The sequence below is a fragment of the Loxodonta africana genome, chromosome Y (assembly GCF_030014295.1).
Source record: "Loxodonta africana isolate mLoxAfr1 chromosome Y, mLoxAfr1.hap2, whole genome shotgun sequence".
NCBI lineage: Eukaryota > Metazoa > Chordata > Mammalia > Proboscidea > Elephantidae > Loxodonta > Loxodonta africana.
The window spans coordinates 9323889-9338479 of NC_087370.1; positions in this window are offsets into that span (position 1 = coordinate 9323889).

Here is a 14591-nt window from a genome sequence, read left to right on the forward strand (position 1 = left end):
ATCTAACTGCTTTTAAAAATACCATAATCATACATATACATACATATGCACATACATACATGTTCACTCCTCACTTATCAGCTGTGTCATCACCCAACATTTTACATTTATGACAATAGTAAAAAAATCTACTATCCGACTATTTTGCACATTAACCATGGACATCTGGTTGTAACAAATGCCAAAGTGTCAGGTGACAGTAATGCTGGCTGTGGGTCATGATTCTCAGCGGTTTGGCAGTTATGTAATGATGGATTTTGACAACTATGTAATAATGTAGTCACCCTCCACTTTGTGACCTGATGTGTCTGTCCTCCATTTTTGGATAACGCTTATTTTAGCCTAACAACCTGGTCTTTTGAACCTAATCCTGTTGATGAGTGAGGAATGGGTTTACATATATCCGTGCACGCATGTCTATGCATATATATCCTTTGGATGCATATACACATATATACTACACGCACACACACACACACATACACACTGATGCATGGGAGAAAGATGTGGCAGCTGGGTAAGTTCTGCTCTGTCCTGTAGGGTTACTAGGAGTCAGAATCAACTTGACAGCAGTGAGTTGGTTTTTCTTGGATATATATGCATATATATTCCCAAATACTCCAAAAGAAAGTACTAGAGCTCATAAATAAACTCAGCAAAGCGGCAGGGTACGAGATGAACTCATATAAATTAGTTGTGTCTTTATACACCAGCAAGGAACACTATGGAATTATTAAGAAAACAATTCCATTGATAATAGTATCTAAAAATATCATACCAAGAGATAAATCAAGCAGGGAGGTAACAGGCTTGTACCGTGAAAACTATAAAGCACTGTCTAGATTTCTGGGAATATGGTGGCATCAGAAGATGTAAGATTCTCTCTCTCCCCACAAGAATATCAATAAATTCAGACAGAACCCTATAATCAGCCGTCTAAGAATTCTGAAATGGGGGATGAATAACAGCAGCAGGGAAGTGCAAACTGAATAAAGACAAGGACGAAGCATGTGGTAGGAAAAGTGCTCCACAGCTACACCCTTTCTCCCCTGCCCCTCAACCTGCAGCAGAGATATGGCTCCAGAGGCCCAGCAGTCACTCCACACCACCAGGCAATGCATGCACCTCCTATGTACTGCGTAGGGTCCCTGATCTCTGGCTACATAACCAAGAGTCCACATCTCCTAGGCAGACTGGAGGGTCCTTTCCTTCCCCTTAGGGTCATGGGACAAGGGTGGCTCTAGTTGCCTGGCAGTTGCTCTGCTCCACCAGATATTCTGTACACTTGGATGAGCCTCTTACCTCTGGATCCAAAACGAATAGCACGCCGCTCCCTGGGGGACAATTTAGGGGACCCTAACCCTCCCTTCAGAAACCCTGGTGGCGTAGTGCTTAAGTGCTATACTGCTAACTAAGAGGTTGGTAGTTCGAAGTCACCAGGTGCTCCTTGAAAACTCTATGGGGCAGTTCTACTCTGTCCTGTAGCACTGCTATGAGTCGGAACTGACTCAACGGCAGTGGGTTTGGGAACGCTTCCTTCTGGTGCAGAACACAAGTAGAAGCAGCCACAGCCCTGTGTTGACCCACGACTTTCCCACGCGTGGGTAAGGGCTGATCTCTGGCCTCAAAATAAATTTGACAGATCTTTTAGGTGGACTTTTCAGGAAGTATGTTCAAACTGGTCTAGAGCTAACTAGAAGGATATCAACCGTGTGGTTTCATAGCCCTTACAGGGCAGGCAAGGGAGTGGTGACCAAGGACATAGAACTATACTTGCCTGACGATGGCTCCTCAGTGTTAACTTTCTGTAGGCTCCAGGTATTATGAAAGGAGCCCTCACAAAGCAGGTGGAAAGATATAATCCTAAGAATAAAGACTATGCCCCAATAAGTGTAGATTTAGTGGTGTGAGTTTTTGATCTGCATGGGAGCCTCTGAAAAACCGAAACTTTGGTCTGGCCTGATCCGGATATGCCACAGTGAGTGAAAAGTAATCAATAATCAAAGTCTGAAGACAGTGCCTCCCAAAGAATTCATTGCAGAAAATTGCAGTGTTGAAATAACTGCATCTTCCAGGGAATTGAGAAAACTAACATCTTGTAAAATTCCAATGTCCAGGATCCAAAAAATAAAAATCACAAGGCAAGCAAAGAAATTGAAAATCATGGTCCACTCAAGGCAACAATGCAAAGAAAGAGGAACCATATTTATGACCCAGTGCCGTTGGGTCGATTACGACTCATAGCGACCCTGTAGGACAGAGTACAACCGCCACGTAGAGTTTCCAAGCAGCGCCTGGTGGATTCGAACTGCTGACCCTTTGGTTAGCAGCCGTGGGACTTAACCACTACTCCACCAGGGTTTCCTCATATTTATGAAAGAATACAACAAAACACTATTAAAATAACCCAAACAAAAGTACTGGAGATGAAAGACACAAGATCTGAAATAAAAACCTCATTGTCACCTACAGGAAGATGGTGACATGAGCAGGTTTAAGTTCCAGACCCTTCCAATAAGCTCATGAAGAAATACAACAAAACTTCTGTGCTCGGTACAGCTGGACCCTGAACATTTGGGTAGAGGACACCTGCAAAGACCTGCAGAGATGCCCAACTTAATGATGAGAACTATATGGTAGGAGAATCATGTTTTTCATACGGTCCCTGGCCCTCCACCTTCCAGTACTTTGAACATGCAAAGGTCTGAAGAGGGCCATGCAAACTGGCAACTCTGGCAGAGCTCACATGTCCAGAGAACACCCGGCTTGCCAATACACAGAAAAAGGGTCCAAGCTCCAGCCAAAATTATCAGAACAGATTCTCCTGGTAGACAGTTCAGGGCACATCTGACAATATCCCATCCCAGCACCTCCAACAGAGGGAAGCTGCAATCCGCTTGGCAAATGCGATGCCTAAGAAGAAGAAATAAGCCCAACATCTAGTAAACGAGGGAGGACAATTCAGGCAGGGTTGAGAAAATGTCACAGACACCCAGCCCCGTGAACTATTTCAGTCTGGGATCCCTGTTCAGTTATGGGTGTGTGCAACAGGCTATAAAATGCAGCAAAGAAAGGAAAAGAGAGACAGCCAAAATGCAAAGGCTGTACTTTCTGGAGGACATATAAAATAGTGCGTGTTCTCAGTTCTCTTTAGCAACCATGAAAAGTCAGAAACCTAGCCTGGACTTGCTGAAGGGAGCTATTAAAAAAGGAAGGGAGAGTAACAAGAAAGGTTTGAAGGCTCTGGCCTCCTAAGGGTCTCTTACAGAAAGCAATGCTCATGAAAACACCAAACACTGGGGAGAACTGAGAAAGCTAACGTCTGGCAAAATTCTAATACCCTAGTTTCAACAAAACATTAGAAGACATACTAAAAGAATGGAAATGATGGTTCACTCAAATTAGCAAGATGAACGGAGAGACACTGCATCTACGGAAGCTCAAATAATGAATGCAACGGAAGAATATAACACAACAATGTTAAACAAGCTCAAAGAATTAAAAGAACACATAGTCACGAACTAGAGAAAATCACGACAATGATGTATGAATGAAAATTTAAATAGACAGACATTACAAAAAGAAACCAGATGGAAATACTAAAAAAGAAAGAGACAACCAAAATGAGAATACTAAAAAAGAAAGAGACAATAACCAAAATGAGAAACACAATGGAAGATGTGAAAAATAGAGTTGAGCACAGGGAGAAAGAATCAGTGAAGTAGAAGGTAAGGTAACTGAGGCTGAAGAGCAACAAGAGAGAAGGCTTATGAATAACTGGACACAGTTTAATGGAATTATGGAACAACATCAAATCAACCAACACACACATGAGAACTGCAGAAGAAGACGAGAGAAGTAGAGAACAGAGACAGCATCTGAAGACAGAATGGCAAAAACTTGCCAAGTCTAATGAAGGACATAAACCTAGACATCCAAGAAGCTCAGTGGATTCCAAATAGGATAAACCCAAAGAGATCAATACATTATAACCACATTCTCAAAAACTAAAGATAAAGACTCCTAAAAGTGGCAAGAGAAAATAGGTTAGTCACATACAAAGAAATACCACAGGATCAAGTGTCAATTTCTCTTGGAAACCGTGGAGGCCAGTAGGCAATGAAATTACATATATAAAGTAATACATGGATGAATTTACATCTGGATTCTCAATTCTGTTCCCTTGGTCAAAGTATCTGTCGTTGTACCGGTACCAGGCTGTTTTGACTACCATAGCTGTATAGTAAGTTCTGGAGTTGGGTAGTGTAAGTCCTCCTACTTTCTTCTTCTTCTTCTATAGTACTTTACTTATCCACAGCTTCATTCCTCTCCATATAAAGCTACTGATTAGTTTTTGTGTCTCTTTAAAAGATGCTGTTGGTATTTGTATTAGGATTCCATTGTATTTGTAGATCACTTTGGGTAGAATTATCATTTTCACAATGTTGAGTCTACCTATCCATGAGCGTGGTATGTTTTTCCATTTATGTAGTTCTCTTTTGGTTTCTTGCAGTAGCGTTTTGTAGTTTTCTTTGTATAGATCTTTTACATTCCTGGTTAGATTTATTCCCAAGTATTTTATTTTTTTAGGGACTACTACAAATGCTATTGTGTTCCTGATTTCCTGTTCATCGTTCCCTTTATTGGTGTATAGGAACCCAAGTGATTTTTGTACGTTTTTCTTGTATCCTCCTAATCTGCTGAATCTATTAGTTCCAGTAGTTTTCTCTTCTGGATTTTCTACGTATCTGCAAACAGGGAGAATTTAACTTCTTCATTACCAATTTGGATGCCCTTTATTTCTCTTTCTTGTCCTATTGCTCTAGCTTGGACTTCCAACACAACGTTAAATAGGAGTGGTGATAAAGGGCATCCCTGTCGTGTTCCTGCTCTCAATGGGAATGTTTTCAGCTTCTCTCCATTAAGAATGATGTTGGCTGTTGCTTTTGCATATATGCCCTTTATTATGTTGAGAAATTTTCCTTCTATACCTATTTATTTGAGAGTTTTTATCAGGAATAGGTGATTTTCTAATGTTGAACCTTCCTTGCATGCCTGGTACGAATCCTACTTGGTCGTGGTGTATTATTTTTCGTTATGAGGCTGGAGTCTATTGGCTAGAGTTTTGTGGAGAATTTTTGCATCTATACTCATGAAAGATATTGGTCTGTAATTTTGTTTTTGTAGTGTCTTTGCCTGGTTTTGATGTCAGGGTTATGCTGGCTTCACAGAATGAATTCGGAAATATCGCTTCCTTTTCTATGTTTTCAAATAGTTTGAGTAGTACTGGTGTAAGCTCTTCTCTGAATGTTTTCGAGAATTCTCCAGTAAAGCCATCTGGGCTAGGGCTTTTTTGTTGTTGTTGGGAGTTTTCTTATTTCCTTTTCAATCTCTTCTCTTGTTATTGGTCTGTTCGGATTTTCCACATCATTTTCTGTCAGTTGGGGTAGGTAGTGTGTTTCCATACATTTGTCCATTTCCTCTAGGTTTTCAAATTTTTGGGAGTAAGTTTTTCATAGTACGCTGTTGTGATCCTTTTTATTTCAGCTGGGTCTGTTGTAATGTCCCCATTTCATTTCTTATTTGGGTTATTTGCATCCTCTCCTGTTTTTCTTTTGTCAATTTGACCAGTGGTTTGTTGATTCTTTCAAAGAACCAACTTTTTGTTTTGTGATTCTTTCTACTGTTTTTCTATTCTCCATTTCATTTATTTATTTCTGCTCTGATCTTTATTAGTCCCTTTCTTCTGGTGACTGTGGGCTTCTTTTGCTGTTCTCTTTCTATTTGTTCGAGCTGTGCAGCTAATGTTTTGATTTTGTCCCTTTCTTCCTTCCTGATGTGTGCATCTATTGACATAAATTGGCCTTTGAGGACTGCCTTTGCTGTGTTCCAAAGGTTTTGGTACGACGTGTTTTCATTCTCATTTGATTCTAGGACTTTTTGATTCCATCTCTGATTTCTTCTGTTACCCAGTGATTTTGGCAGGGTGCTATTCATTTCCCACGTAATTGATTTTCTTTTTTTTCTTATTCTTCCTGTTGTTAATTTCTACTTTGATGGAATTGTGGTTAGAGAAGATACTTTGTATTATCTCAACGTTTTGGATTTTACTGAGGGTTGCTCTGCAGCCTAAGATGTGGGCTATTCTGCAGAACGCTCCATGTGTGCTGGGAAAGAATGTGTACTTTGCAGCTGTTGGATGGGGTGTTCTACATATGTTTATGAGGTCAAGTTGGCTGATTGTGCCCTTTAGCTCTTCTGTATCTTTGTTGAGTTTCTTCCTAGATGTTCTGTCCCTTACCAAGAGTGGTTTGTTGAAGTCTCCTACTCTTATTGCGGAACTGTCGATTTCTCTTCTCAGTGCTGCTAGAGTTTACGTATTTTGGAGCCCTGGCATTGAGTGCATAGATGTTTATCACGGCTAAGTCTTCATGATGGATTGTCCCTTTAATCATTAAACAGTGCTCATCTTTGCCTTTTACGTGGATTTTATTTTAAAATCTATTTTATCTGAGATTAGTATTGCCATTCTTGCTCTTTTTTGGTAGTTATTTGCTTGATACATATTTTCCCATCCTTTGATTTTTAATACATTTATGTTTTTGTTTCTAAGATGTGTCTCTTGCAGACAGCATATTGATAGATCCTGTTTTTTCAGGCCATTTATGTTCAGTGTAATTACTGATAGGTGTGAGTTTATTGCTGTCATCTTGTAGTGCTTTTTTTTTTTTTTTTTTTTTTTGTGGTGCTAACATTTTCTTTGTTCCTCTTACTCTCCTGTGCTGAGTTCCTTTCCTTTGTGGATTTCTTTTTCATTTCTTTTGCTTTTGTAGATTTTGTTTTTATTGAGGCTGTATGTTTATCTTTTTTATTTTGATGAGTACGTTTGTTAACTTTCTTTGTGGTTACCTTGAAACTTATCCTTATCATTCTAGCTTTGAAACAGTCTATTATGACTTGGTATCACCTTGCCTTCTTCTCCATTAGAAAGTTCTACACCTACACTTATTGTTCTGCTGTTGTTGTCATTTACAGGTTAACTTCTCTGGGTCCCTGTCACAATTCTTTTGGTTTTAGATAGTCCTTGAGAGTTCATTTCCTACATTGGTATCTGGTTGGTACTATCTTGTGTCCCAGATTCAGGCTGTGGCCTGATGTTGCTTGTTCTCAGAGCAAAGGACCCCCTTTAATAATTCTTGTAGGTTTGGTTTGGTTTTTATACATTCCCTTAATTTCTGTTTATCTGGAAATGTCCTAATTTCGCCATCATAATTGAATGAACGTTTTCAAGGATGTATTATTCGTGCTTGGCCATTTTTTTCTTTCAAAGTTTATATATGTCATCCCATTGGCTTCTTGCCTGTATGGCTTCTACTGAATAATCAGAGCGTAGTCTTACTGTTTCTCCTATGTACGCAACTTTTTGTTTCTCTTGAGGTGCTCTCAGGAGTTTTTCTTCATCTCTGGTTTTAGCAAGTGTGATTATGATATGCCTTGGTGTTTTTCTTCTGGGGTCTATCCTAGACGGGGCTCGATGAGCTTCTTGGATGGTCAGCATTTCATCACTCATGATATTAGGGAAGTTTTCTGTCAGCAATTCTTCAAGGATCCTGTGTTTTCCATTTTCTCTCGCTGATCTGGAACTCTGATGGCTCCTCAGTTTTTGCTTTTGATTGTATCCCACATAATTCTCACGGTTTCCTCATTTTTCTTTGTTCTTTTCTCCAATTTTTCCTCAGAATTGTATCCAAGCATTTGTCTTCAATTTCACTGATCCCATTTTCCATCATTTCAAACCTGCTCCTCAGCCCCTCTATGACACCGTCCATTTCTGAAATCTTGTTTATCTTTTGGATTTCTAATTGTCGTTTTTGAATGATTTCTGGTGTGAATTTAGTTTGGCATTTTGCTCCTGTATTATTTTCCTGAATTCTTCCATTTTTTGATCTCCATTTTCCATGAATTTATCTGCCTTTTCCATAAGTTTGTCTATTTTTTCCTCATATTTGTCTTCTTTTTTTTTGCTTTGACTCTTGGATAGCTCTGAATATTAGAGACTTGAACTCCCTGTCAGGTAGTTCTAGTGCCTTTTTTTCTACTGGGAGGTCATCTGGTGTTTTATTTTGGATGCCCACTGGACCAGTCCTGTCCTTTCTTAGTATGTTTTGATATTATCTGCTGTCTTCAGGACATTCAGTGGTTGTTTTGTTGCTTGATTGTAGATTTGTTTGTTTCATCCTTGCTTTTATTTGGTTATGTCTGAGCAGACGGGCTGTGCATTCTCTGTTGTTTGCTTGCCTGTAGTTGCAATATTTTCACCTCCATGTCCAATGGGCAGAGCCAGTCACTCACCTATGGTGCAGCAGGGCAGGTCCAGCTGGAGCGGAGGAGCTGGGATGGGTTGTTTGTGGCATGTACTAGGGCAGACAGGGCGGGCCAGCAATCAGTGCCAGGCTACTTCTGGTAGGCAGTGCCTGTGCTGCTCAGGGGTGTGATGTTCAGCACCCCATGAAGGTTGGCAGGATAGAGAGGGGAGGTTGTGATGTACAGGGCTAATATGGCTATGGGAAAGAGGAGAAACAGGAGCCAAAAACAATTAAAAAAATAAAAATAGTGCAAAGGGAGATCACCACTGAAGTGGACAGAAGAGAGACTGAGAAATGGAGAAAAACAAAAATTGAACAAAAAAAGAAGAAAACAAAATCCTCCAGGGGCCTTGAAGACCACAGAGGTCTCCCAGGCTGCGCAGTATAGTCTGGCTAGAGGGGGTGTAGATGTTAAACAGCACCAGATATTCAGGAGACAGGAAAGAAGCTAAGTACAGACAGACAAGAACTGAGAAATGAAAAGACAGAAAGGGAAAAAAGTAAAGAAAAAAGAAATGCCTCCAGGGATCCTGCCCATGTGGCTTGTGCAGACTGGGGGATTTGCTCCCACGCCATGTAGTGCAGCATGGCTGGAAGGGGCTCCCAACTGCAACAAGAGAAAACAAACAAAACAGAGCAAAGCAAAAAAGAAAAAAAAAGCCCCAGGAATCCCACCAGCATGGTGTCCCGTGCCAGAGGAGTAGTTCCCCAGTCTAGTGGGGCTTTGTAGCCTTCCAAGAAGCAAAGACGACACAGGGAGCTAGGTGTTCAAGAGAGAGAAGGGGTAGGTGGTGGGAGGCACCAAAGAAACCAAAAGAGACAGAAGGAACACCAGCTCAGGGACTGGACCAGTGTGGGTGGGGCAAAATCCAAGTGGCCTGCGGCAGAAGCAGTTGCCTCCCTGCGAAAAGGCTGAGGCTGGCAGGAAGCAGAGGAGGCAAAAGGGGGAGGGCAGGAAGGGTGGAAGTTAGGAAAGTATATACCGCTGGTTACCTGGTGCTGTGTCTCCCGCTGGGAACTTCCTGAAGCTGCTCTCCCATACTCCCTGTCCGTTGAACTGGGAAGTGGGTGGGCGAATCCAAGCAGCACTGCACTGCCTGGCCAGTGGAGCCACCAACGCCAGCCAGGAAGCTCAGAGGTAGAGCAGCAGGGAGAGGATGGGGGTGGGAAAGTGTGTATCGCTGAGTTACTGGGTGTTTTGTCTCCTGCTGGGAGGTCCGAGAAGCTGTTTTCCCGTGCTCCCTGTCATCTGATCTCTGACACGACAGCGAATCCCTGCTGGGTTAGCTGAGAAGGAACCTCCGCACATGTCCCTCCTCGCTCTCTGTCAGTTTCTTATTCCATTTGGTGTTTGGCTGAGCTCTTTATCTCTTCATTTGACACTTCGGGTCCCAGGAATGATGTTTTTCTCTGTTTTACTTAGTTTTCTGGGTTTTTGCTGTGGAGGGACAGCTTGGTGCTCCTGTCTATGGCGCCACATCGGCCGCAAGCTGTGATGAAGGAGTTTTTAATGTTCACTGGAGGGGCAAATTTACGTTCTAGAAACAATTAGCCATAAGTGAAAGGTATAGTTTGACTCAGTGCCAAAATGTGTGTAGTGTAGCCCCACAAAAGGTAGGACATGTTGTCACAACTGGAAAAACTCTCATTGTTGAGTCCTCTACTCAGTGGATGACTATTGAGCACTGGGTGGTACGAACAGTTTGCCCTTGTCTACTCACTGAAAGGCTAGCAGCGTTACCATGAAAAAAAAATCCTGGCCATCCGCTTCTGTGAGGGCCACAGCCAAGAAAACCTGATGGTACTCATTTCTGCTCTGTAACATGTGGGGTCACCATGAGTCGGAATCAGCTCTGTGGCAATGGGTCTTTGTTCATTTACTTTTTTAATATATGTTCAGTAGTGTTGAAAATAAACAACTTGGTATACCATTAAGAGATTGCTATGAGGATTTAACAGACATCTTTAAAGTTACACAGCACATCATTACCGAGTAGTAAATCAGTGCTCCTATTAAGATTTTCAGGGTACTTATACAGTAAAACCTGCAAAAGCCAGAACTTGTATAAGGTGGAAATCTGTCAGAGAAGGAAAACTCAAATATTTTCCACTAATGAGAGTGATATAAAAGTAGTAAGACTGTACCCTGTGAAAGGTGGAAAACTTGCAAGACCTAGAAAAGCAAGGCAGTCCCGTTGAGTTCCCGCTCTCCCACGGTTCACTGTATTTGACTTCAGTGGGAGCTCTGAACAAAAATTTCTAATTGGTTGATCGGAATACACAAATCTTGCAAGAAAGCAGTGTGTCCTCAAACATTATGGAGAATGGAAAAACAGAAATCTTGCTAAGACAATTACAAGATCAATGAGCCATGACTGCAAGCCCTTTGGAGTCTTAGAAAGAGGACATGTTTGTTAATCTTCAATTGTTTTCGGAAAGAATACGTTTCAAGTGTTTCAGTGAACCTGGTCACCTAGACACAATTACGTGAAACTAGACAAGCTACTTCCAGAGGTTAGCTGCAGTTTAAGGCATAACGATAAGCTTCTCAGAAATGTGAAACGATGCCACTCTTCTCTGGATTTGTGTTGGAAAATACTTGTTTTTCATTGAGAATTGTTCTCTGTGTTGTAACGTGTTGATTATTGCTACTGTTAAAAGAATAACTAAAAAATATTGTTTTAAATATCTCTAATTCCCAATAAGGTAATTCTCAACAGGCATAACCCTTCCCATGTGCTCCCCTCCCCTCTAAAAAGCTCTTTTTGGTTCTCAAAAAATGTTTCAGGACAGTTGGCGTAAGGACAAGAAATCTTAAAAATTCAGTAAGCAGTTTCCCAGTGTTAAACTAACACTCCTAACTAATTTTGAAACTGTTTTAGGTACGAGGTAAGATAAAGCAAATAATGGCATTAGAACCAAGAAATTTCAATATAAAAAAAAAACAATTTAAGCAAGTTAAGGAGGGGGTCAGATGGACATCGTTGGTTTGGTGGTAGAATTCTCGCCTTCCTGTGAGAGACCTCAGTTGGATTCTCAGTCAAAAATCTCATGGGCAGCCACCACCTATGTGTCGCTGCTGGCACTCTACTGTGTATGGAGGCCCATGATTCCGTCCGGACTCCACAGCAGCTAACATTAAGAAGGAGGGGGTGGTGGTGATCTGCTGCTTATTTTCCTAGAGGTGGAGGCAGGTTGTAAGCAGAAAACTCTGGCAGGGGCAGAGACAGGGGAAATGTGACTTGGGTAGGATGAGTCTGCAGTGAGTCTTTTATATAAACAGCACTGTATGTTTTTCCTGGTCATTCTCAGAGCTGCCAACCTGTTTTTTTTTTTTTTTTTTTGTGGCTCTGGGTTCCACAAATACAACATTGAAGTGTTTCCTTCTAACTTGAATGAATAAACGCTTAATTTTCTTAGCCATCCACAAGTAATATTGTGCTTTCGGCACCCAGTTTGGGGACGGTATTACCATGACTCTGCCTGTTTCAAAAGCGATATTTTACAAAAGCAAGAATGTGGACTTGGGAGTACAAGGGCAAATGACTTAAATTCTTAGAGCTTCATTTTTAGGTTGGTTTAAGAAAGTGAGGGTGATAATCCCTACTCTGTTGATAGCGTTGGAAGGACTGCACATTCAAGACCACCGTTAATACATAACAGCAGAAAGAAGCAAATGATAAAGAGACCAGACAGACTCCACCACGGCAAATCAAGCTGTGTGCACATACCTTAGCGACACAGAAGGAAGTTGGTGCAGTCCTGACACGTGGCAGGGAGCTTGACCACAGTCTCCAAGATGACAATTAGTGTCTAGACTCTTGGGCCCTAAAGTTGGATTTCCCCCTAGGATCCAGCCTTATATAGGTAAGGTCAACTTTAAGTCCTATCTGGCTGTCTCTTGGAAACCACCTCACCTGGGCCAGGATCTCCTTATCAATCCCAGAGCCTCAGAAATCACAACGTGTTTACGTGATCCATTATATTCAACTCCTCATCTATCATCCTTAGAACTTCCTGGTGCTGCCCAGCCTGGAAGTGGCCCTTGTGGCACAGTGGTTAAGGGACTGGCTGCTTACCAAACGGTTGGCAGTTTCAACCCGGAAGCACCCTCATGGAACAAAGAAATACCATAGGATCAAGTATCAATTTCTCTCAGAAACCGTGGAGGCCAGTAGGCAGTAAAATTACGTATTTAAAGTGCTGAAAGAAAAGAACCTTCACCAACATTATATCCAGCAAAACTGTCCTTCAAGAATGATGGTGAAACTAAAATGATGTCCTATAGGTCTCTTAAGCTCTGTCCATTTTTCTTCATTCTTTTCTCCTTCTTCTTCTCAGACTGGACAATCACATCAGTTGATTTAACATATCAGACTAGTAGTTCACTGCCTGGGCTTCCTCATGGACAATTTCTATTAATTTTCTTTTCCTGTGAATGGCCCACGCTTTGTTTCTTTGCATACATTGTATTTTTGTTGTTGTTATTGGCAACCGGTTGCTTTGAATACTATAGTGGGGTAATGCTGAAAATCAGCTTCTACCTCCTCCCTGGAGTTTGCTGTTACTTCTTATTGAGGGTGTGGCTGTTTGCTTACTTAATATCTTTCCTCAGCTGTTTTCTAAAGTCTGGATGCTTTGTCAGGTGCGACCACGGAGGTCTCTGTAAGTGGTCCTTACTGGTCAGCTAGTGTTTTATTTTATTTATTTTGTTGTTCAGAATATACACAGCAAACCATACACCAATTCAACACTTTCTACGTGTACAATTCAGTGGCACTGTTACACCTTTTCAGCTGTGCCATCGTTCTCACCTTCCTTTTCTGGGTTGTTCTTCCCCCATTAACATAAACTCGCTGTCCCCCAAGGTTCCTGTCTAATCTTTTGAGTTGCTGTTGTCAGTTTGATCCCCCACGGAGAGTTCTTAAAAGCACATAGTACTCAAGGTTGTTGTTGTTAGGTGCCCTCAAGTTCGTCCCGACTCATAGCAACCCTACGTACGACAGGACGAAACACTTCCCGGTCCTGTGTCATCCTTACAATTGTTGTTATGCTTGAGCCCACTGTTGCACCCACTGTGTCAAGCCACCTCATCGCGGGTCTTCCTCTTTCCCGCTGACACTGTACTCTGCCAAGCATGATGTCCTTCTCCAGGGACTGATCTCTCCTGACAACATACCCGAAGTGTTAAGATGCAGTCTCGCCATCCTTGCTTCTAACGAGCATTCTGGTTGTGATGCTTCCAAGACAGATTTGTTCATACTTTTGGCAGTCCATGGTATATTCACTATTCTTTGCCAACACCACAACTGAAAGGAATCAGTTCTTTTTTGGCCTTCTTTATTCATTGTCCAGCTTTCACATGCATGTGATGCGGTTGAAAATACCATGCCTTGGGTCAGGCGCATCTTAATTTTCAAGGCGACATCTTTGCTTTTCAACACCTTAAAGAGGTCCTTTGCAGCAGATTTGCCCGATGCAATGCGTCTTTTGATTTCTTGACTGCTGCTTCCATGTGTGTTGATTGTGGATCCAAGTACAACAAAATCCTTGACAACTTCAACCTTTTCTCTTTTGTCATGACGTGGCTTATTGGTCCAGTTGTGAGGATTTTTATTTTCTTTATGTTGAAGTGTAATCCATACTAAAGGCTGTGGTCTTTGATCTTAATCAGCAAGTACTTCAAGTCCTCTTCACTTTCGCCAAGCATGGTTGTCACCTGCATAACGCAGGTTGTTAATGAGTCTTCCTCCAATCCTGATGTCCCGTTCTTCTTCATATGGTCCATCTTCTCAGATCACTTGCTCAGCATATACTGAACACGTATGGTCAAAGTTTAGAACCCTGACACACACTTTCCCTGATTTTAAACCACTCCGTATCCCCATGGTCTGTCCATACAGCTGCCTGTTGATCTACGTACAGGTTCCTCATGAGCATAATTAAGTGTTCTGGAATTCCCATTCTTCATGATGTTATCCATAATTTGTTATGATCCACACAGTCGAATGTGTTTGCATCATCAATAAAACACAGGTAAACATCTTTCTGGCATTCTCCGCTTTCTGTTAGGATCCTTCTGACATCAGCAATGATAACTCTACTTCCACATCCTTTTCTGAATCTAGCCTGAACTTCTGGCAGTTCCCTGTCACTATACTGCTGCAGCTGTTTTTCAATGCTCTTCGGCAAAATTTTGCTTGCGCATGATATTAATGATACGGT